General features: G+C 39.4%; 1 protein-coding gene across 13 annotated transcripts in view; it reads left to right on the top strand.

Annotated features, from left to right (window-relative positions):
* Positions 1–22,326, top strand: part of RBFOX3 (RNA binding fox-1 homolog 3) — a 488,491-nt gene that overhangs the window by 225,418 nt on the left and 240,747 nt on the right. The window contains exon 1 of one of the 13 annotated variants that reach the window (XM_039345438.1): positions 15,393–15,415. The exons of the other annotated variants lie outside the window; for them this stretch is intronic. The gene's annotated coding sequence lies outside the window, so the exon portion shown is untranslated. Of the gene's footprint in view, positions 1–15,392; positions 15,416–22,326 lie in introns of those variants that run through there. 13 annotated transcript variants of the gene reach the window in all.

The raw sequence follows: 22,326 nt of genomic DNA, 5'->3' as shown, positions 1-22,326 counted from the left end.
TGTTATTCTTCAGGTGCTCTTTCCTAAGTTTTACAGGCATCCATACATAATCAAAAAGAGATCAACCCTTATTATTATTATTTTTGAAGTCTAGATAGTCATGTTGATAGGGCATTTGGGTACTTAAGTTTGGAATAGCTTTGAGGTGGCTGCAAAAGCAGTTTAATCTTCTGATCCTTCCCTTATATTTCTCCCCCATTCAGTTCTCCCAGGGGAGCCTCTTGCTCTGCTTTGAAGTTTTCTTACTGCGATGATTATTCTTTCTGCATTGGCATTCGTTATGGTGACAGCAGCCAGGGAGAGCAGTGCGATCAGAACAAATTTCTCATAAAAAGGAGCTAAGTTGATGAAACCATTTCGGTGCAAGCATCCTGTACTTGATCATTCTGACACATCACTGGGGGAGGTGTGGGTAAGACACACACATGCGCATGTGCAAACACAAATCTCTCTCTCACACACACACACTCACTCTCATACACATATATTGTGTATAAATTGAACCATACTCTGTACCTAATTTGTTTATTGCCCCTCTTCCTTTTTCTTTCCTTCCCTTAATATCTGGGACAGCCCAGGTGCTGTTTCCAGCCAGCCTTACCTGAGCAAGAACACCTACCTGAAGGCAGTTCCATAGAAAAAAGGGATTTCAGTTGATGTCCCAGTGCTTGATCTACACTTTCCTTTTATAAGAAGCATGAAGGTGTATCAACTCTGTTTCTGTCAATGGTTCACATTTGTATTTTGGCATGGAATAAATGACTGAGCTATAGATTTGAGTTTGGATCCCCCGAAACTTAAGAATAAATGTGCTGTATGATCTTTGTAGCCCCTTCAAGTAACCTGCGAATCCAGAGTTCTCATCTCCATTTTGCCCTAAAGCTCACTGGTTGTTATTGTACTATTGTCTGGTTTGCTTTTTTTTTTTTCAGAGATCTGTTTTAATGTGTGATGGGGAAGAAAAATTGGCGTGTGAGTATGAGCTAGAAATGGAACAAGTGACTCTTTATTGTAAAAGCTGTGCAGTAGATTGGCTCAGCATGGCAACTTTATAGGAGGATAGTGTTTAACTCATTTCCTTAATTTATTTCCAGGTAAACATTGCACAGGGTATTTTTAGCTTCCCTGGAAGAAAAAAAAAAAGATGGCAGGTTCTTATAAACTTTATATATTCACATATACATAACATTGCGTAGGTGTGTGTACACATACACAAAATCTAAATAGTATATGCTTACAATAAAAGCTATTAAATACTGCAATATTGGTGTAACAGTTAAAAGCACAACAGTTAATAAACATTAAAAGAATCATACACAATTTTTTTTACTAAATCTTTTCTTTATGTATTGCCTACTACAAGGTTTCTAGAAAATCTAATTTGTTTTGAAGTGTATATGTGTTTTGCCATCCTTTTTCCCTTTCTTTCCATGTATATAAACATTGGGATAGGCCATGTAATAAAAAAGGCTGCCCTACTAAGGAGTTGCTCAAATATAAGTGGCCATTGGGGCCACCAAGAGTTGATCTCAAAAATTTTGGGAGGTTCTTCTGGGAAAAAGCAGTTTGAGAGCTGAATCAGATCTTAGGCTACAAGTATCTTTATAGATAAAACCAGCAATATTCAGGATACCCGTATTTCCTCCCCCATGTGGAGGAAATATGTATTTGACTAAAGAAAGTTTAAAGCCAAACTGTTTCAGCTTTGCTCCTTAGAGCTGACTGTACCCACAATCTACTTTTCAGAATGCAGGACTTTGTTACTCTGTGTAACATATTTGTACACTTGCACCAACCTATCCAGTCTACCCCCCCCCCTTTTTTTTTTTTTTTTTTTTTTGAAATGCAGGACAATTGTTTTCCAAGCTGTAACCTAATAATATGTGGCATACTTCTTGGGTGCTGTATCTGTATGAGTAGCATTAATCCAGACATCACTTATGATCAAAAGTTAATTATTTGCCTTGCTATAGTACATTTTTTTCTCGATTCAGTTAATTCTGTTTCTTTTAGAAGTCTCACAGTAAGGATGCACTCAAATGTAGGATCAGCTTTCTCACAGTAAAAAGGAGAAAAAAATTGGCTCACAAAGAGCAATCAATGGGCCTATTTTAGTGGGAAATTTAGTTATTTCAAAGTCCATAAAAATTGTGTCTTGCCTAAATCAAATAGAGGGGCTTGGTGATGTTCTTATATAACCAGGCGGATGTAATACCACACATGGTTTTAATTCTCTTCCTTGCCTAATCTGTTAATGGAGGGGTTTTGGTGGGCCTGAGATGTGTGTGTGTATACAGGCTTCTGTGTGTATCAAGTGGTTCAGAAAGAGAAGCAGTGCCCATCCTTTTCAAAATGTCTCCCACAGAGGCCCTAAATGGGTAGAGTTCTTTGGGGAAAAGAGCATTGACTGTCAGCTTGCATTGTTAACCTAATTGTTCCCAATTTCCATCAAAACCTCAGTGTCTGGCTACTGCTTGTGCTCCTCTTCTTTCTCTCTCTGGAACCTCCTGCCTGCTGGCAGATTGGAATCGGATTCCAAGTTCTTTTTCTCACCCTGTAAACGAAGCAGCTCATCTGTAGCCCTGTCAGAGTTCCAGGATTTATACTCGGCTCCTGCCAATAGCTTTACCTCACCTTTCTCCTGGTGTGATCCCCATCATCAAACCAGATTTCTTCCTACCCCTGGCTTCCTTGGGGAAGGAAGAGTGGGAAGAGACGGTGGCCTTGATAAAGCTAGAATAAGGGCACAGCGAGCATTGAAGAAACTTCGAAGAAGCAACGGTGGAAACTAATCAAGGAGAGAAGCAACCTAGAACTAAGGAGAAACTTCCTGACAGTGAGAACAATTAATCAGTGGAACAGCCTGCCTCCAGAAGCAGTAAATGCTCCAACACTGGAAGTTTTTAAGAAGAGACTGGACAGCCATTTGTTCGAAATGGTGTAGGGTTTCCTGCCTGAGCAGGGGGTTGGACTAGATGACGTCCAAGGTCCCTTCCAACTTTACTACTACTACTATTATTATTTTTAGGGAGGGAAGGAATAAAGAAGAAAGGAATCCACAATGAACAATGAAACTGATTCCCTTGTCAAGGAAGGAAGGAAGGAAGGAAGGAAGGAAGGAAGGAAGGAAAAGAAAGAAAGAAAGAAAGGAAGAAAGAAAGAAAGAAAGAAAGAAAGAAAGCTACCATTCAAGCATTTTGTTTTCCTTGTTGTCTTCAAGTCAACGTTGATTCCTGGTAAACTGCCTGGACAAGTCCTTGCAGTTTTTTTTTAGCAAGATTTCAGAGATGGTTTCCTTGCATGGCCTCCTTCTTTCTAGGGCTTAGGCAGGGGAATCAAACTCACCAGCTGGTTTGCATTTAAGGCAAGACTATACCTCACAATCTCCCAGTTTCTAGCCTTGTACCTTAACCATTATATGAAACTGGCTCTCAAGGCTTCTGGGAGAGAAATATGAACTAGGTGATTTCAATTTATGAGTTCATGTTTGTGGCGGCATGCCTATTTTAAAACTAAGTTGTCCCATCATGGCAGATGAGAAAAGCCAAATGGGATCAGATATAATTAATATTTGGATGGAAGGTCATCAGGAAACTCCAGAGCTGTAAACTGGGAAATTGGGGCGAGGGGAATCCCAGAAGAAGGCAATAGCAAATCATCATTATACTGCTACTAAGAAAGAAGTTCTATATGGGTTGAACTCAGTTTAAAGGAGATAGCAGTTTGTCTACCCTGGAGCTTTCCATATTTTAGCTATGAATCAGTATGCTGATGATACCGAGTTGTACATCATGACTTGGGGCTGTAAGGGAGAAGTTGTTGATACCCTTTCATGTTATCTGGAGACTGTAAACGCCTAGGAGGGAGAAAACAAGCAGAAGCTGTTGTTGGTGTTTGTACAGTGAGGTTTTAAGTTGCCACTGGTATTATTTCTTTAGGGACAGGCACTACCTGTGAAAGAGCAGGTTGGCAATTTGGAAATAATTCTGGACTCATGGTTCCTGTGTTTTGCTTTGGCTGGTGTACCCATTGTGGTTTGGTGTGATTCAGAGGGGCCTAACTATAGTAACTCATGCCCTCCTCATCAGCCACTTAGTCTATTGCAGGATAGGCAACCTTGGCTCTTTTATGACTTGTGGACTTCAACTCCCAGAATTGGCTGGCTCAGGAATTCTGGGAGTTGAAGTCCATGAGCCATAAAAGAGCCAAGGTTGCCTACCCCTGGTCTATTGTAATGCATTTTGCATGAGGTTGTGCTTAGAGGTTACTCAGAAATTGCAGCTGATCCAGAATGTAGCAGCCTGCATGCCATTGGTTTCCATCTACAATTCTGTGGGCTCTGCACTATTTGTCCGTTGAAATCCAAGTAGTGTTTAAGGTGCTAGTTTTGACTTATAATGCTCTGTATGGCTTGGCACTGAGGTATCACTTTCTCTAATCAATGTCAGCCCAACCTATTAGAACATTTACAGGAAAATTACTTTTTACTTCCCATATATCTGAGAGGTTTGGGGGATGAAGCTTAAAAGGCCCTGCTTTTCTTTGGCACAAGATTATTTAGGAACAGCCTCTTACAGGAACAGTTTAGCTTTGGGAAAATGTTAAGAACTGAAGTATTATGGAGAGCTTTTTAAAAGTTTACATCTGACATCATTGGGTTATTTTCTTCTTCCTCCCTTTTTGTTATTCTTCCTTTTATTGTTAGCTTTTGTTTATTTCTTTTAATGATTAGGATTTTTATCCTGTAATGATTGTAATTGGTTTTAATCAGATTGTCGATGTTTAAATTTTGTATTATACATTATGTGAGCTACCAGGAATATCTGTGGTAGGATAGAGGTTTGATAATAAATAAATAAATCTTGCCAACCTCAGTCAGCATGTACAGTTGAAGGATTCTGAAAATTGCAGGCCAAAAACATCTGCAGCATAACGTTTTGCCTTACCAGCTATGAACCCATTTTTAAATTCGTAGCATTATTTCCTAAACTATAACATATTTGGGCACTTTACCTAATCTATTCTGCTATTTCCTAAACTATAACATATTTGGGCACTTTACCTAATCTATTCTGCATCTTTTCTTTCCACAGACAAACTTTACCAGAAAAATCAAAATTATTTCACAGCCAAATGTCCTTCTACCCACTCTGTTTTGTCCTACTGAAATAAATTTCACACCACCCACTGGCACACAACAAACATTCGCCCCAAATTCATACTCCCTTTCTCAGCCCTAATCAGCTTCTCAGATTTCTTGAAGGAGGCTTATTTGAAGGTTGCATAAACAACCCAAATCAGCCCAGCTGACTTTAATATGCTTTGGTGAGGTTAAAGTGATGCTACACAGGACATCTGGCTAATGCACAGTGCCCATGCCACATTTACTTCAACAAAAGGATAACCTCATTTCTTTCCCAACTTCTAACTTTTTTAATTAAAAAAAAAAAAAGGAGAGCTAGCAGATTGCAAAGTACTAGTCTCCAACGTAGCCAATAGTCCTCAGAATGTCTACAAATAGGTCCAATGAGTTTTTTTCAGAAAATAAAAAATAATTTTCCAGTATTTTGCTTACAATATTGTGTACCTGCTTGGCAGTGTGGGAGGGTAGAGAGATTCTACAGAGGATGACAAGAAGCATTCTAGAAAATTAGAGCTTTGTAACTCTCCCTATCACATTCATTTTGCAAATGGCCAAGCATTCTCCTAGGAGCTGTGTTACAAAAGCACATTCTCAAATTTCTAAGGATCTCCATCAGTTCCCAAAGGGTTGGGACCCTTAACAATTACATTTGTTAAGCTTGGAGGGGGAGGGAATGACTGTATTTGGTAAAGTTGAGTAGACTTTCATGCGATGTCAAGGAATGCTATGCTTAATTAAAAGCAGATTTTATGCTGATTTGTGAAGATTGAAAATATGCCTATGAAAGGAACTCCACTCGACATGTTATCATCATCATTGAATGGGTGAAAAAGTCCCTGTCACCCTTGATTCTATTATTTCCACTTTTGGGACTTCACCTCTGACTTCTGAAAATAGTTGGCAGCTTAAATTTGGAACATGTTTCACACATTCTGCTCAGTTTTCAGAATCTTAATGTTTACGTGGCAAAGGATATATAGCTGGTGGTTGATGAGCAGTCACTCAAATAATGTCTCAGTTCCCCAGGCTGTTCCCTGTAAGTGCTAACATTTTTGTAACAAATTAAGTTATACAGACTTACTGACTGACATCAGTTATTTGAGGTACTGAATTCTTTTTTTTTGCCTCTGCCTCTTTTTCTTATTTAGGCACCTTCCATATCTTGGTGCAGGAAGTACAGTAATGATTTTCTTTACCATCCTTAAAGGAAGTGTCTAAGCAATGCTCCAAGGTGCACATTATGAAGAATGACACTGATTGACACTCGTGGATGCAGAAGCCTAGGCTTTTCAGCCCCTCAGCCTTCCTTCCTTCCTTCCTCCCTCCCTCCCTCCCTCCCTCCCTCCCTCCCTTTTCCAGCAGGCAGAAAGTGCTGCTGGTTGGGGGAGGGAGTAAGAGATTGCAAGACTGACTGGCTAGGAAAGTGTGAAAAACTGCATGGCAAAATCTAGCACCATCAACAATATTACTCTTTGGTCAAATAATTAATAGAGCTGAGCCTTCAAAAGTTTGGTCTAATGCAGAGGTCCCCAACCTCCGGTTCCGTGGAGAGAGGTTTTTCCGCTGACCAGAGGGTGTATGGTTTTGTGTGCTGCCCTGCATCCTGTGGCTAGAGCTTTCCTTGTTTGTGTGGACTGGTTGCTGGCATGCCGTGGCTCAGTACTGATCCACGACCGGGGTTTGGGGACCCCTGGTCTAGTGGTTAAGGCACAAGGCTAGAAGCCGGAGACTGTGTATTCTATTCCCATCTTAGACATGAAAGCCAGCTGGGTGACTTTGGGCCAGTCTCTCTTTCCCAGCCCAACCCACCTCACAGGATTGTTGTTCTGGGGAAAATAGAAGGAGGAAGGAGGTATGTGTTTTCCACCTTGAATTCTTTATAAAAATAATAAAGATGGGTTATGAGTGAATGAATGAGCTTGAAAAGGTGGTGCATACTGCATTTGGTGAGGACCATGTGTTCCCCCTGTTCTTCAGTTTACTGACTGAAGCAGTCCCTACCCTCATATATACTGAAATACTATTTCTGGAAGTCAGCAGTGTTGATTCACATTTGTTTGAAAGATCTAGGGAATTTTTTTTTACACTATTTAATGTTGCAATATTGTGTTAAACTACATGATTCAAAGTTGATTAAAATTCACAATAAACATGCAGAAAACTTTATTTTCTTTATCTTTTTTTTAGCAGCAAATGTCTAGAAATACAGGACCCTTGATCCACAGCATCCCGGAATGCACACTGGAACCTGCCATCTCTTTTCAGAAATAGCAAATAAATCCAGCTTTCCCATTATGCAAGCTTCTGATATTTGAAGGGGATTTGAGAATGAATAATCACTGCCCCGATTTAACTGCTAAGAGCAGTGTATTTTTAGTAGAAACAACTGGTTTTCTATTCTGGACTTTATATTACAGTATAATATAGTATAGAGATAGAGATATAGAGTATTTCTTGTATGCATAAGCTTTCTGTATGAAGCAATAGGGTGCAGCAGCTATGAATGTATCTTATTGAAAGCATTTTGTGATTTCAGAAGGGGTTTGGGCTGCTCCCTGCCTTATTTTCCCTATATTTGAGCAATAAAGCATCTCCCTCTCTCATTCCTTCCATCAGCATCATTCTACTTAGTTCCTGTCCCTTACTTGTTGTGAATTGGTGCTCTTGGCCTCCTAAATTTCATCTGGGTGATATTTTAATAAATCATTGAGGACAGCACTGAGACCTGTATATCACTCTTGTAGCCTCTGAAGGCTCCTAGCTCAAATGATGGATGCAGTGGAAACGCTAGTCCTAGCTGGAATTGCTTCAGTGCATCAAACCTTTCTCTCTCCCTGTCTGGTGGTGGGAGGGTGAGGGAAACAGGGAGGAGCTGGTGGGAAATTCTTCTACAATAGAAGCAGAAGAATTTCTGGGACAACAGGGCCTAATGAAACTAGATTACATGGTTTCATTTTGACACATCATTTTGGAACATGTGGCTTTTTCCCCCACCCTGTTTCTCTTATTTAACATTATTCCGGGCTGGTTGCTGTGAGTGAGAAAGCAACTTTTCCACAATCAGCTATGGGATTTCTATTTCACGCACTACTGGTAACTTGGGAAGGATGTAAACTAGGGGTAGGCAACCTTGGCTCTTTTATGATTCGTGGACTTCAACTCCCAGAATTCCTGAGCCAGCATGGCTCTCCCTTTCCTATCAGCATGGCTGGCTCAGGAATTCTGGGAGTTGAAGTCCACGAGTCATAAAAGAGCCAGGGTTGCCTACCCCTGGCACTGTAAACCAAAGATGGCATCTGAGGTGTTTCCATTCATTCTGACTGAAAGGCAGCAAGAGGCTCTGCTGACTCACGAATATGCTCAGCGGAAAAGTGCTGGATGCAGCTTGTCTTCTTGTAAGGTAGAAGGCAGGATGACATCTGTGCCAGAGCACAAGGGAATCCCCAGGCTCTTTTGACTTAAAAACGGGAAGAGGTTCTGCCTATTTAAAACAGCAAACAGTATTTATTTGGATGAGGGTGATTTCCATGGGTACCGGAAGTACAGCCACTCCCCCGGATGTTTGCCAGTTCCCTGCTCTTAATTAGGTGGCTTGCATGTGTGTGAATCTTGTTGACTGCATGGACAAATTCTAACCATCTTGATCTTGTTCAGAAATAATTCAAACGCTGTCAAATCATGCCAGTAATCTCTTTGCCATAATCAGATCCACACACCTCCTCTTCTTTTTCTCAGCATAACCCTCAAATGATTCCTTCCAACCTATTTTTATAGCCTTTAGCACCATATTTGTGTAATTGTTGAAGAATGGTTAGGCTGCCTATATTTAGGCAAGATTCTGGTGGGTGTCTTCTCTCCAGTGCTTTATTTGAAAGTAGGCCAGCCTAAAAAATATAGAAAAGTCCAAAATAGGTCACTAGAAACACTATCTTGGCTTCCTTTCTGATAAATAAGTAAATAGTGGCAACCATTTTGTAGGAGCATCTGTACCATGCTGTTAAAAACTTGAACATCTTAATCAGAACAAAAAAGTTAGTTAACAGTGACTTGAACTTTTTAGATTTTGTTGTTGCTGTAGACAAAATCGCTCATCAAAAACTTAATGAGAAGATACAGTATCTATAAGTAAAGAGGTTATGTTACAAATTTCTAACTGGTAGAAACAAACAAACACAGAAAGCAGAGAACAAAGAACAGAGGTACATGGTCATTTCTAGCAAACGTAAATAAACGGTTTCCTCAAAGAGATGCTATATTAATGCTGGTTAAAAATATCTATATACTGTTAAAACTCTTGTGTCTGTAACCTTTAATTGGATAAAAAAGTGCATCATAGGGCAAAACTTAGTCAACAAAAGTACCTCAAATGAGCTAATTTAAGAATGTCAAGACTCATTACTCCTAAGGAAATGAAAATTGGGGAAATTGTGGCTGCTTCAGCATTACCTAGCTGCTGCTGAGGTCATAAGATTCTAATTTTCAATGTTCTATGACAGTTTCCCAGCCACTATGGCAATCCCTTGCTCTCTCCCACACCTAGCAGCAGCCACTTACCTGCCTGCTGGCATTTGATTTGTAACTTCTTGCTGGCTTCTCCATTGACTTTCGGTCTGCAAGCTTCTCATAAATAAAAGTTAAATTAGAAAGCCAACAGGAATGGGAGAAAGGGAGGGAGAGAAGGAAGGAAGGAAGGAAGGAAGGAAGGAAGGAAGGAAGGAAGGAAGGAAGGAAGGAAGGAAGATTTCCATTGCTCTTTGTCAGCTTCACACAAGGAAACTCAATGGGAAAGTGTACCGGAAGTTGGATGTCCTCTTCCTCCCATTGCTTTTTTGTTCACCGGTAGTCGTTATGTTTCTCTGCTTAGGTAGGAAAGTATCTCTGAAATGATGACCCAATGGAGCATGGTTTGTTTAGTTGGTAATAACTGGAATAAGAGATAAGTAAAAAAGGCATAGCAAGGAACTCCAAACAAATTTTTGCAGATTGGGAATGGGGACTAAAATAGCAAATGCATACGCAAATGGAGAGTAATATCTGAGGTAGCATTAACTAGCTGGAAAGGAATCTTGGTGTTGTGGTGCATAGCTTGATGAAAGTGTCAGCCCAGTATATTGTTGCTATAAAAGGGCATGCTGTGATCACAATTGGAATATTATATGCAATTCTGATGACTGCAATTCAAAAAGGATATTATGGTGCTTTAAAAGATACAAAAAATAGCAATGGAAGTGATTTAAAGGGCTAGAGTCACCTGTTTTTAGAAAAGATATACCAGGCCTTTCAGGTTTTAAAAATGTTGTAAAAACGAATGAGGGACATGATAGAAGACTATTTAGATATGCATCATCTGAATAGGAGAACTTTTGATTATTTGATGACATTAAATGGCAGAAGAATACAATGGAAATACTTCACACAGTGCATAATTAAAGAAAGGCATTTGCTACCACAAGATGGCACCAACCTGTATGGCTTTAAAAGGTAATTAAACAATTTCATAGGAAATGAAGCTATAAGAAGCCGATACAATGGCTACGCATTGCCTTTAATATTGGAGACAATGTTCCTCTGAGTGCCAGTTACTAGAAACATGGATGAAAAGGTGCTAATGTGTTTTTATGGGTCTTCCCAGAAGCATCTAATATAGGGGAAGCCAATATGCTGGCCCAAATAGGCCTTTCGTCTGATCCTGCACTGTTCAGTTTCTCATGGTAGATTAGTATCTTTGGATTGTTCAATAATGGGTAAATATGTACAATAACAGTGTTTCCACTTTGTAAAGACTCATCTTTGTGGTTGGCATTTTAAACTAACAGCAAGGAACCCTAGACTGCCAATATAAGAAGCTGACCTCTTTCCTTCAAAAGCTTGTATCAAACATCCTAAGAATGTAGTCTATCCTTTTTTTTATGTAACACCTTTTTATTTGCCTTTTATTTTTACGCTAAGTTAGTAAAATGTACTGTGAATGTAGTAAACCGGTTCAACTATATTTTAATATTTTCATATTGTGGCACCCATTCCATCACCTGTACACAGAGCAATATATCAGTCTACCACAGATGTTTCTGGGGTCCACCCTTGGATTGCAATTGCCAGAGGTGTCATTATACAACCCAATGAGCAGAAAGTTGATGCCTTCCAAGTTTTCCCTCTACAGCATCTTGACTTTCCCCATTGGTGATTTAAGGCTGGAAGTCTCAGCTCTGACATGGAGAGAGTTCCCCTGATAGCATAATCTCTGCCAGCAGATGACATGACAGAAGTGCCATTAACAGCGTCTGTCGTATGCCTAAAAACACAAAGATACAAACAGCAAGAAGAGTGGAGATGAAGAACAACCACAAGATCAAAAGAGACAAGAAAAGGAAATTGGTAGTAATTCCTTTGTACCTGGTATTTGGGATGCATCTGCACTCTAATAGAATTAAGATCAATGTGTGAGGTGAAAGCATGCACGAACAACAGCCTTGACTGGATTGCCCTCAAATGCATGCAGATGTAACTATATACATTTAATCCAAATATTACAGGTTATATTTGTGTAGCTGAATCTTAGTTAAAAAAAAAATAGCTGGGCACTAAATCTGGTTATAACAAGGAGTACTGAAGTTCCTTCGTCCCTACCTTATCTTGCATATTTCTCACCTCTTTGCAAATAAGGGAAGGTGAATTGCTTTGTAGATACTGGCTGTCTCTTAACCAGCTTCACTTTTTCCTTCAAGAGAAAGGTCTATCAAGAGCAGACATGTCAAACTTGCGATGTCACGTGACATCATGCAACGTATTGGAGCTTTTTCGCCATTGCCGGCAATGGGGTGGGCGCGGCTCCGGTATGATGAAACTGGCCCGTGGGCCTGCAGTTTGACACCCCTGATCAAGAGTGATTATGCTGCTTGGATATAGAGACACTATGAGTAAATTTTCCCACTATTAATAACTACAGTCCTAGAAACAATTTGTATCATAAATGTGCTGATAAGCTGCTCTTCACTGTTTAATTCCATTGTATTGTGCTTACAACAGAGGAGTTACCCTACCCTTCCTTGTTATTCTCCTTGGAATTAAAATTAAACGAAAGTCTGCAGAAACTTTAGGAGACTTTTTCAGGTAGTATAGTCATACATTTGGAAGAAAACAGGGTCCTTCTTGGATAGTTAGCAACAGTACTTGAAGATTTAAAAGATCATTTTGATTGTTCTCTGTCTAGCAAAGTAAAGTAAAAATATCTCATGTAGAAAAAAAATTGTTTATTTGTGGATCTATAACTATTGCATACTATTGCATGGTATGAAAAGGTTAATTAAAATATCCTAGATACATTAACATAAAGATTAAATATCCAGTTTATAAAATGCAAAGCCAATAAACCCTATCAGCAACATTAAAAAAATAGACACAAAAGCCAAAAAAGTAATAAACTTAGCTGGAACCTTGTCTGAAAGAGTATTTAAAATCTTTTTGAAAGCCTTTGGGAAGGAGCTAGTCTGAAGTTCCTGACTGTACTTCCTTCACAGCAGAGAAGTGGGGGACTATTTAGGTGGCGCCTCCCTGTAGATCAGGGGTCTTCAAACTTGACAACTTTAAGATGCCAAGTTTGAAGCCCCTGCTGTAGATGATCTGGCAGATTGGGCCATTTCAGTTTAGAGAAGGTGGTCCTGCAAGTACCCAAATGCCAAACCATAAATGGCTTTATAAGTTTAAAAAGGGCTTTCAATTACCAACTAGCAATTAGCAAAAGATACAAAATATTGGTGTAATGTTTTCCCAGTTAACACACAAGCCACTGGACCAGTTGCGGTTTCTGAATAGTCTAAGCGCAGTTCCTTATTCAAGCCCGTTGTAGTAGTCTAAATGGTGTTAAGGAGGTGAGTTACTATATCTAGTCCCCCCTGCACCAAGTAAAGCCATAATTGGTACACCAGCAGGGGCCCCTCCAACCATGGCTTCTGCCTGCTCCAGAGATAACACTGGTGTGAATAGAGAACCACAATGACCAATCAGCAAGTGTACCTTGCTTCAGCCTATCCTTGCTTCTCAGAATCTTATGGCAACCAACACATTTCAGCCATAATTAAAACACTATAACTTTTTAGGGCTATAGCTAGATAATGTTAATTAAATACCAGACTGCTTTCAAAAATAATAATAGTAGTGCTTTTCTTTCTGCAGTATTCTATTTTAATCTTGTACTGTGGGTTATAATGGTTTTAATTTTATTTTAATATTGTTCACCACCCAGAATCACCTATTGAAATGGGTGGCCATATACGATTAAATAAATAAAAAAAATAAGTTCTCTATTCAACCCTTGTAGTAAGTCTGCTTGGGGTATGTTAGAAAACAGGAATTTGGTAGGCAGAGAATCAAATCCGTGCCAGTGAGCAATTATTTGACCACCTTTGTGAGAAGTAGTAAAATTAGCATAGCAACTGGGAGTGGCAGCAGCTTTCTGACTCCTTGGGAAAGAAATGCCTTAATTGCAGTATAAATCTTGTGCTCTGTGCTTGCAGGAGTTTAGACAGTATGATCATCATGATCGACATAGCCGAGTTGAATGAACATTGCTGGTCAATATTATGATACCTTTGCCTGAGAGAAGATTAATAAGATTCATAAAGAGAACATTTATTTAATGGTTCTTGGCTAGAGAGACCAGGCTGTATCTTCACACTTGGTGTATTCAAAATGTCTGGAACTGCCGAAGATGACACATGGAGCAGACTGCTGCTTTGATTTGTGACTGTGGTGTCTGAAACTTACTGCAGTCTTAAGGGAAGGAGCTGTTAAACCAACCAATGCCTTAATGAGTATGCAGAGCTGGGTTTGCACCTGCATTGTTACAACTATCCTAAAGTTTCATAGATGTCTATGTATTTGCTGGCAAAGATAGCATGAAATAATATGTCAAAATCATGGTCCGACATAGGCAATTGATGACAGATTTTCAGGTCATTGTACTGGGCACTTGCCACAGCTGAGACCTTAGGTTTCCATTAATTTTTGTTCTCTTCAAGCACTGAACATTATGAACTTGGTTAATGGACTTGTATAATCCTGTCTAGTTGCTCTGTGTGGAAAGTATACAAATAGAAAATACTAGATAGCCTGTGACCCATTGGGTAATCATTTCAGAAATATTTCCTTACTTAAACAGAAATAGAATGACCAAGGACAGACCAAAAAGCAATGAGAGTGGGAGCAACTTCTGACTTCCTGCTGGCTTCCCCATTGAGTTTTTGTGTGGGAAATTGGCAGGGAGCATTATAAAATCTTCCTTCCTTCCTTCCTTCCTTCCTTCCTTCCTTCCTTCCTTCCTTCCTTCCTTCCTTCCTTCCTTCCTTCCTCCCTCCCTCCCTCCCTCCCTCCCTCCCTCCCTTCTCCAGCAGGCAGGATTGTTGCTAGATGGGGGAGGGAGCAAGAGATTGCCAGACCGACTGGAAAACAGTCACAAAATGTTGAAAATGAAGGTCATGTGTGACTATAGGAGCATCCAGCAGCAGCACAGCCACAGTATTTCTAAATTTCATTCCCTCAGGAATCATAGGTCCCAAATTTTGGATACATTCTGTAAGCTAACCCATTTGAGGTACTTTGGTTCCAAAACTGTTGCCCTGTGATGCATTGCTTTGTGCCATTAAAGGCCATGACCAGAGTTTTAGCAGTATATGGATAGCTAATGTCAGAAAACATAATTGCCTTATGATAGCTGTAGAGCCACAGAAGCTCTTAACTCCCATCCTACCAATCTCTCTCATGGAACCATAATTACTGTTCTTACAAGGTTCAGGTTGTTGGCATGGAAAGAGTTAATCTAGAGTGATTTGTTATTGTGCTTACCCTGTGGCATAAACATTCTGAAATGCATGCTGACTTCTGTTTGCATATTGATATGTATCCTGAAGGGCCTGTGTTTAGAAAGTGGTTGTGGTTTTTTTTTTTTTCTCCCCTTTTGGTGCTTTTTCAGAAATCCGTCTTCCCATGCAAGGGTGGAAATTATTCATAATTAAAATGCAATAAAAATGTAGAGCGAAGGAACCCAGCTGTATCATTCTCTCTCTCTCTCTCTCTCTCTCTCTCTCTCTCTCTCTCTCTCTCTCTCTCTCTCTGTGTATGTGTGTGTGTGTGTGTGTGTGTGTGTGTGCTGGGAGTGAGGAAACATGGGAGAATCTATTTTTAATAGTTTCCACAGCAACAGAGGATTTTGCTTACAGTAAATTCCATCCTGCTTGAGCAAACCATTCTGATTCTGCACTTGGGAAACACTTGTCTGTAAGTAAAAAGGAATTGTGGTAGGTGTCTCCATTCCTTAATCCCGTGACTTGCTTCAGGGTTGAGGGGCATGGCCCCTAAGACAAGGGCCTTGGATTGAATGCTAAAGCTGGTGAAATAGACCTGCTAAAAGCTGCACCTGAAACAAAACCGTAACTGCTATGTCATCTACTGTGCCAGGCCTCTCGTTGGCCTAGCTCTGAGGTGACCTCCTGACATAACAGCTCTTCTCGGTTCTGCAGGTATCCTCTGAGTGGACAATAGAGCTAATTATCTTTATGGAAGTTGAGTCCTTGACTGATACTCTGGCATCTTGACCTCCTCCTCCTCCTTCCCCCGTCTCCCTCCTCTTCCTCCTCCTCCTAGCATCTTTTATCTTTTACTTCCTGTGATTGCTGAAATTAGCAGTACATCTGCCAAGTGTATCAGATGGTAAATGTGATGCCAATCACTCTCCCTGGGTTGTTTCACAGCTGGAGTGACAGGTGGCTGTACCTTTGGGGTGGAAGTCATATTATAGAGGATCTGATTCCAGAAGAGCACTTCACAATTGGCTTACCAGAATCTGGCATGTCATCCCGTGCAGATTTATGCCAATTTTCCAGAACTGGTATCGTGTGTCTTTGTAAGATAAAATAGCATGGATACTGTTATAGCATTTTCATCCTACGGAGCTTCTAAGGCACTGTTTTGTTGTTGTCATTATTGAAATTTGTTTGGAAGGAAGGAAGTTTAGCCCCAGGGAGACTTCTACCCAGCTCCTTGTTGAGCTGGAAAACCAATTAGATCTAATGTGTTTTTGCACTGTTGTTTCTCACATTCCTCTGCTGAGAAGTTTGTTTCATGTGTATTCCTGTACTATGCTTTTTTTTCCACAGAAGAAAATATAGAACATTTATTTTGTGGGTCTAAGAAAGAAGTAATGGAATTTAGATTTGTCCTCACTTGGAAATAAAGACAATAGTGGATTGTGCATTCAGTGGCCTTTCCAATTCTGTCTTCCTATTCTGTCATGGGATGGAAGTTAAAACTCTGTACTTGTAAGTTGTAAATAGTAGCCAATAGAATAAATTAGATCTTATTCATATTTGAGGGGTACCCTCTCCCCTTTTAAAACTGAAAAGTAGAGCACTACTGGGTATTTGCCCCCATCTCGCCTAAAGTAGACAAAAAAAACCCCAACAACCTGCAAGTCTCTTATATATTCCTTGCTTCATAGTTGGAAGAATGGCTGCCCTTCTTTCAGCTGACTTTATGACTCAATAACAGAAAGCTTTTTTTCACCTGCTCTGGATAATTTTCAGTGGCATGTAATGACTTCGGGAAGCACATAATTGCAACAATCAGTTTACATGTGTTGGTGCTGAAAGGAATCAAAATTGGGACTGAAGAGAAGGGGGTTGGTAAGGCCATTAGCTAATTAGCTGCCCTTCTGCTGAACCAAAAACATATTAACCTTTTGCACAAGTGCATGTTATTAAATACAGAAGGGGTACAGCTTGAGAGAAACAAAATGCATCCTTGACATCTATATTTTCCATATATATGCATCTGCTGGAAGGGCAAGCATGGCAACAGTCCAGAAAGGCAGAAAGATGCACTTTTAGCGAAGAGCATGCTTAGGTCTGATTTTGTTTTTATTTCTTTATTAGATTTTTATCCCTCCTTGATTATGTATAAATGCAGACAGTCCTCGAGTTAAAAAATCACAAATGGGACCCAAATTTCCATTGCTAATCAAAGGTAGCTGTTAATTGAGTTGCATCTTTTTTGCCATGGCTGTTAAGTGAATCACTGTAATTGTTAAATGAATCAGGTAGTCATTAAGCTAATCCAGGTTCCCCCATTGGATTTGCTTGTTGGAAGCTGGCTAGGAAGGTCGCAGACAGTGGTCACATGACCCAGGGTGCTGCCACGGTTGTACAGTAATTACATGCTGGTTGCCCGGCACCTGAATTTTGATCACATGACCTTGGGGATGCTGCAAGCAATAGTCAAAAGTGTAGGGATCGGATGTAAGTCACTTTTTCAGTGCCATTGTAATTTCAAACTGTCAGTAAATGAATGGTTGAGGACTATCTGTAACTCAAGGCAGTGAACATACATAATAGTCCTTCCTCCTCTTATTTTCCTCACAACCACCCTGCAAGGTAGGTTGGGCCGAGAGAGAAAGAGAAAGTGGCCCAAAGTCACTCAACCAGCTTTCATGTCTAATGCAAGACTAGAATTCACAGGCTCCTGGTTCCTGAGTCAATCCCTTAACCACTACACCAAACTGGCTCTCAAGAGCTTTATCATTTGGGAGACTGCAGGATAGCCGCATTACAAAATGGGTGCATGAAACAGCAAGCACAGATAGGACTAACCGTAACTCAGGCATGTCAAGAGCAAACAAAAAAGCAGATTCCCAGATAGAGAATTATGGAAACAGAATGGAGACCTTCCTTAACCTCCTGCTGATCTTCATTTTGCTCTGCCTGCCTATACTCCCTCTGAATGATCTAAGCCAAATGGTCTCTATACCGTAATAGTAATATTTCCCATTATCACAATGCCAGGTGCACATGATTGAAACTAGCAGAGGTCCTTCTTCCATGGGGTTGTCTGACTCTTCCCAAAGAAATGCTAAGGGCTGAATATTCTCTTTGGCTTTTAGACTACCAAGCAATTAAATGGGACAGCTGAGACGATCTGTGATAAAGAGCAGAAGCTTTCTTCTTGCTTCTGGACAGATATTTCCATCTGGATTCTAGGTTCAGAGGTGGAGAACCAAAAATTGTTCCATGTTAGGGAAGCAGGGACTATGTATACAGGTAGTCCTCGACTTACGACCACAATTCAACCCGAAATTTCTGTTGCTGTGCAAAACATTTGTTAAGTGAGTTTTCCCCATTCAATGACTTTTTTTGCTACAGTTAAGTCAATCACTGCAGTTGTTGAGTTAGCAACATGGTTGTTAAGTGAATCTGGCTTCCCCATTGACTTTTCTGTTCAGAAGAACACAAAAGGTGATCATGTGACCCCCCCTCCAGGACATTTCAACTGTCAACAAATATGAGCCAGTTTTCGAGCGTCTGAATTTTGATTGTGTGACCACGGAGATGCCGCAATGGTCTAAGTGTGAAAAATGGTCATAAGCCACTTTTTTCAGTGCCGTTGTCATTTTGAACGGCCACTAAACAGACTGTTGTAAGTGGAGGACAAACTGTAGTTAGGAAGAAGAGGAGACCCTCTTTTTTATTATAGTTGCAGGGTTTCAATATCAAACTTGGATGTATAAATTTCAAGATCTTATTTAATAGGTTCAAAAGACAAACTAATGCCAATTGTGGGCGACTGTGTTTATATCCAAAGCCAAATAGGATTGAAGCAGAATCTATGAAGAGCGAAAAAGGTAATACATAATGAGCCTCAAGCTGCCCCTTGTTTGATTGGGATACCCATGATTTCCTACTGTAGTCTATATTCACATTATCAAGAAATACCACACTTCTACTGATTGTACTCAAGCAGCATGTTTTGATGTACACCTCTCACCTGCTGTATCTGTACGGCAGCCTTGAGAGCAGGGGTGTCAAACTCGCCGCATCACGTGATGTGTTGTGACATATCACAACTTTTTTCCCTTTGCCGGAGCTGGGCTAGGCGCAGCTTCCATGTGACGCATCTGGCCCGTGGGCCAGCAGTTTGACACCCTTGCCTAAGAGGACAAGTGGGATAGGATCTCGGTTTAGGGCTGTGGTCAGGCTGAAAACCATAAGCCATTCTTTTGAGTTACGTTACGTTGTTCAGCGCCTGTGTGACTAACACGAGCAGGAATCTGTGCAATCGGTTAATTATTTATTGGAAGAATGTTTGTCTTTATTTCAATTTAATGTAAAAATGCCATGCCAGAATTTAAGGCAATTTTTTTTTTGCAAAAGTATTTCAGAAACCAGCTGTAGTTTATGTTCCAATCAGATTCAGAAATTCAAGAGTTTTTGTAAATCTTGTGTCTAATAATTTTACAGTGTATTCTTCTGACATGTTGCTGTAGAACAGTGGTTCTCAACCTTTTTAATGCCGTGACCCCCCAACCGGTCGTAAGTCGAGGACTACTCAACCGGTCGTAAGTCCAGGACTACTCAACTGGTGCAGCACCGTTTGCAGAATAGGACTTTTGGCGGGCTCAGCAGGGCAGAGACAGCCTGGACAATTCCTATTGGCTTTTGAAAGCCAATAGAATTAGACTCTATTCAAGAGAGTCTATTCTATTGGCTTTCAAAAGCCAATAGAATAAAAGGGAGTAGCACAGCTAAGGAAAAGGGGGAAAAAATGGCGGACTGCGTTGTTTGGCGACCCCCGTGAAATGGTCGTTCGACCCCAAATGGGGTCCCAACCCACAGGTTGAGAACCACTGCTATAGAAGATATGTGTGTATATAAACATTTTATTTTTTGTTGAGGATTTCTTCAAAAAGGTAGGTAAAGAATAATACAAACTAATATAAGGTATGAAAAGAGAAAGAAATCAAAGAGAACTAAAAGTGCAAGGGGGAAAAAGTAAAAAAAAATACAAAGAAAGATACAAAGAAGTGGCTTCTGATCTTCTTTACAGCAATTAAAAGTACAGTTATACATTTACCTCTTACTCTATGATTATAATAACATAACTCTTTCTATACTCTATCATCAAATTCATAAATCATGTTCATTTTTTATGTTTCATGGAAAAATTCTATTAGCAGTCTCCAGTCAGCAACAAACATAAATGTTGTCTTTTCTCTGATCAAAGAAGTCAATTTAGCCATCTCATTTTCCATCATATTCATCAACCATTCTTCCATTGTGGGTAATGCCATTCCATTTTTGTGCATACAATAATCTTGCTGCATTTATACAAAAATAACATTCCCCTCCTTTTTCAATTCCCCCCAATTGTATATTAATCTTTAAAATCCTTTAATAATAGAATAGCAGAGCTGGAAGACACCTTAGAGGTCTTCTAGTCCAGTCCCTTGCTCAAACAGGAGACACTATGGGACACATTGTTGTCCAGTCTCTTTTTAGAAGCCTCTAGTGATGGAGCACACACAACTTCTGGAGAGAAGCCATTCCACTGATTAATTGTTTTCACTGTCAGGAAATTCTCCTCAGTTGCTTTTCTCCTGGATTAGTTTCCATCCATTGCTTGTTGTTCTGCCTTCAGGTGCTTTGGGATACTCTGAATCAGTGTATGTATCTGAATCCAGAATTTTTTACATATTCACCAAACATGACAAAATGTCCCTTCTTATTTTCACATTTCCAACATAAATTTGAAGTGACTTTATACATTGTGTATTTATTTCTTTGATGACCTACCCCTGACCTATTTCAACAGATATCATTTCATCAAAATTGTGTTTAAGGTTATAACATAGTGTAAATTTCAGTCCTTTCAACTACATATTTTCTCATTGTTCCATCTCTATATTCTGTTCCAAATTTCAATATAAGTTTATACTTTTTAGCAATGCTTTTTTTTCTTAAAAAAAAAAAAAGCTGCCGGACTCACATACGTCATACAACTCGCCTTGCCTACAAAAAAAGGTGCCGGAACTCCATTCTGGGTGTTTTATGAGAAAAAAAGCCCTGCTTTTTAGCAATTAACTTGTTCATTTTTACACAATTCTATTTCAAATTCACTCTTACAATGTTCAAAACCACAATTTTTTTTCCTACTTTAATTCTTTCTAATAAATGTAAGTAGGATAACCTTTGACATTATATCTCTTTGCCACCAGTTTTTCTCTTCATTTTATTTTACATCCCCCTGGACAAAATTTTAGTATGTTGTGATAAGTTAGCCATTTGTGTTTGCTTATTTTTTTTCATCCATAAAATACTTCTTGTGCTGAGATTCACAGAGGTGCTTTTAGACACAACTTGGGTTTGTACCTAGTCGATATTCTCCATGTGGCACATCTAATATAATAATTTTTAAAATTAAACTTAACCTTGACTTTATCATACCACAAATATCCATGCCACCAAAATCTCAGGCCATGCTCTTCTAACTCCAGAAGCCTTCTGTTTCCCAGCAACATCCAATTTTTTCATCCAAACCAAACAGCAAGCTGCAGAACACAATTTCAAATCAATTCTCTTCTTTCTTTTCCATCTTGTAACACCTTATATTTAACTTGTGTTTTTTTCCTATGCCACAAATTCAAATATAACCTTCTGCCACTGTTTAAATAGTAGATTAGTTGTCAAAACAGTATTGTCTGAAACAAAAACATCATTCTGGATAAGACATTCATTTTTATCACAAAATTCTCCCCAGCAATGACAGTTCTAATTTCTTCCATCTTAGCATATCATTTTTAACTTCATTCCATGTCTTAATATAGTTATTTTGTAATGCAGGTAGTCCTTGACTTAACGATCACAATTGGAACCAGAATTGCCATGCGGTTGTTAAGTGAGTCACACCCAATTTTACAACCTTTTTTGCCACAGTTGTTAAGTGAATCGCTGCAGTTGTTAAATGAATCATGCAGTCATTAAGCAAATCTGGCTTCCCCTGTTGACTTTGCTTGTCAGAAGCTGGTTGGGAATGTTGCAAATGGAGATCACATGACTCCGGGATGCTGTAAACATTTAAATGCATACCATTTACCAGGTGCTCAAAGTTTGATCACATGACCATGGGGATTCTATGATGGATATAAGTGCTGTTATAATTTTGAATGATTATTAGATGAATAATTGTAAGTTGAGGACTACCTATAACATACAATCCATAATGATATTGAGATATTTTACCTCAGATATTCATAATCCATTTTATTCATCATCTGTTTGATCTTCTCTTTTTACATTTTTGTGAACATCTTCGTCTTTTGTTTATTAATCTTAAAATATGCTAATTCAACACATTCTTTTAAT

This window comes from Crotalus tigris, unplaced genomic scaffold (genome assembly GCF_016545835.1).
Source record: "Crotalus tigris isolate CLP2741 ecotype Arizona unplaced genomic scaffold, ASM1654583v1 scf7180000017551.9496454, whole genome shotgun sequence".
Taxonomy (NCBI): domain Eukaryota; kingdom Metazoa; phylum Chordata; class Lepidosauria; order Squamata; family Viperidae; genus Crotalus; species Crotalus tigris.
This window is presented reverse-complemented; position numbering and strand designations above follow the sequence as displayed.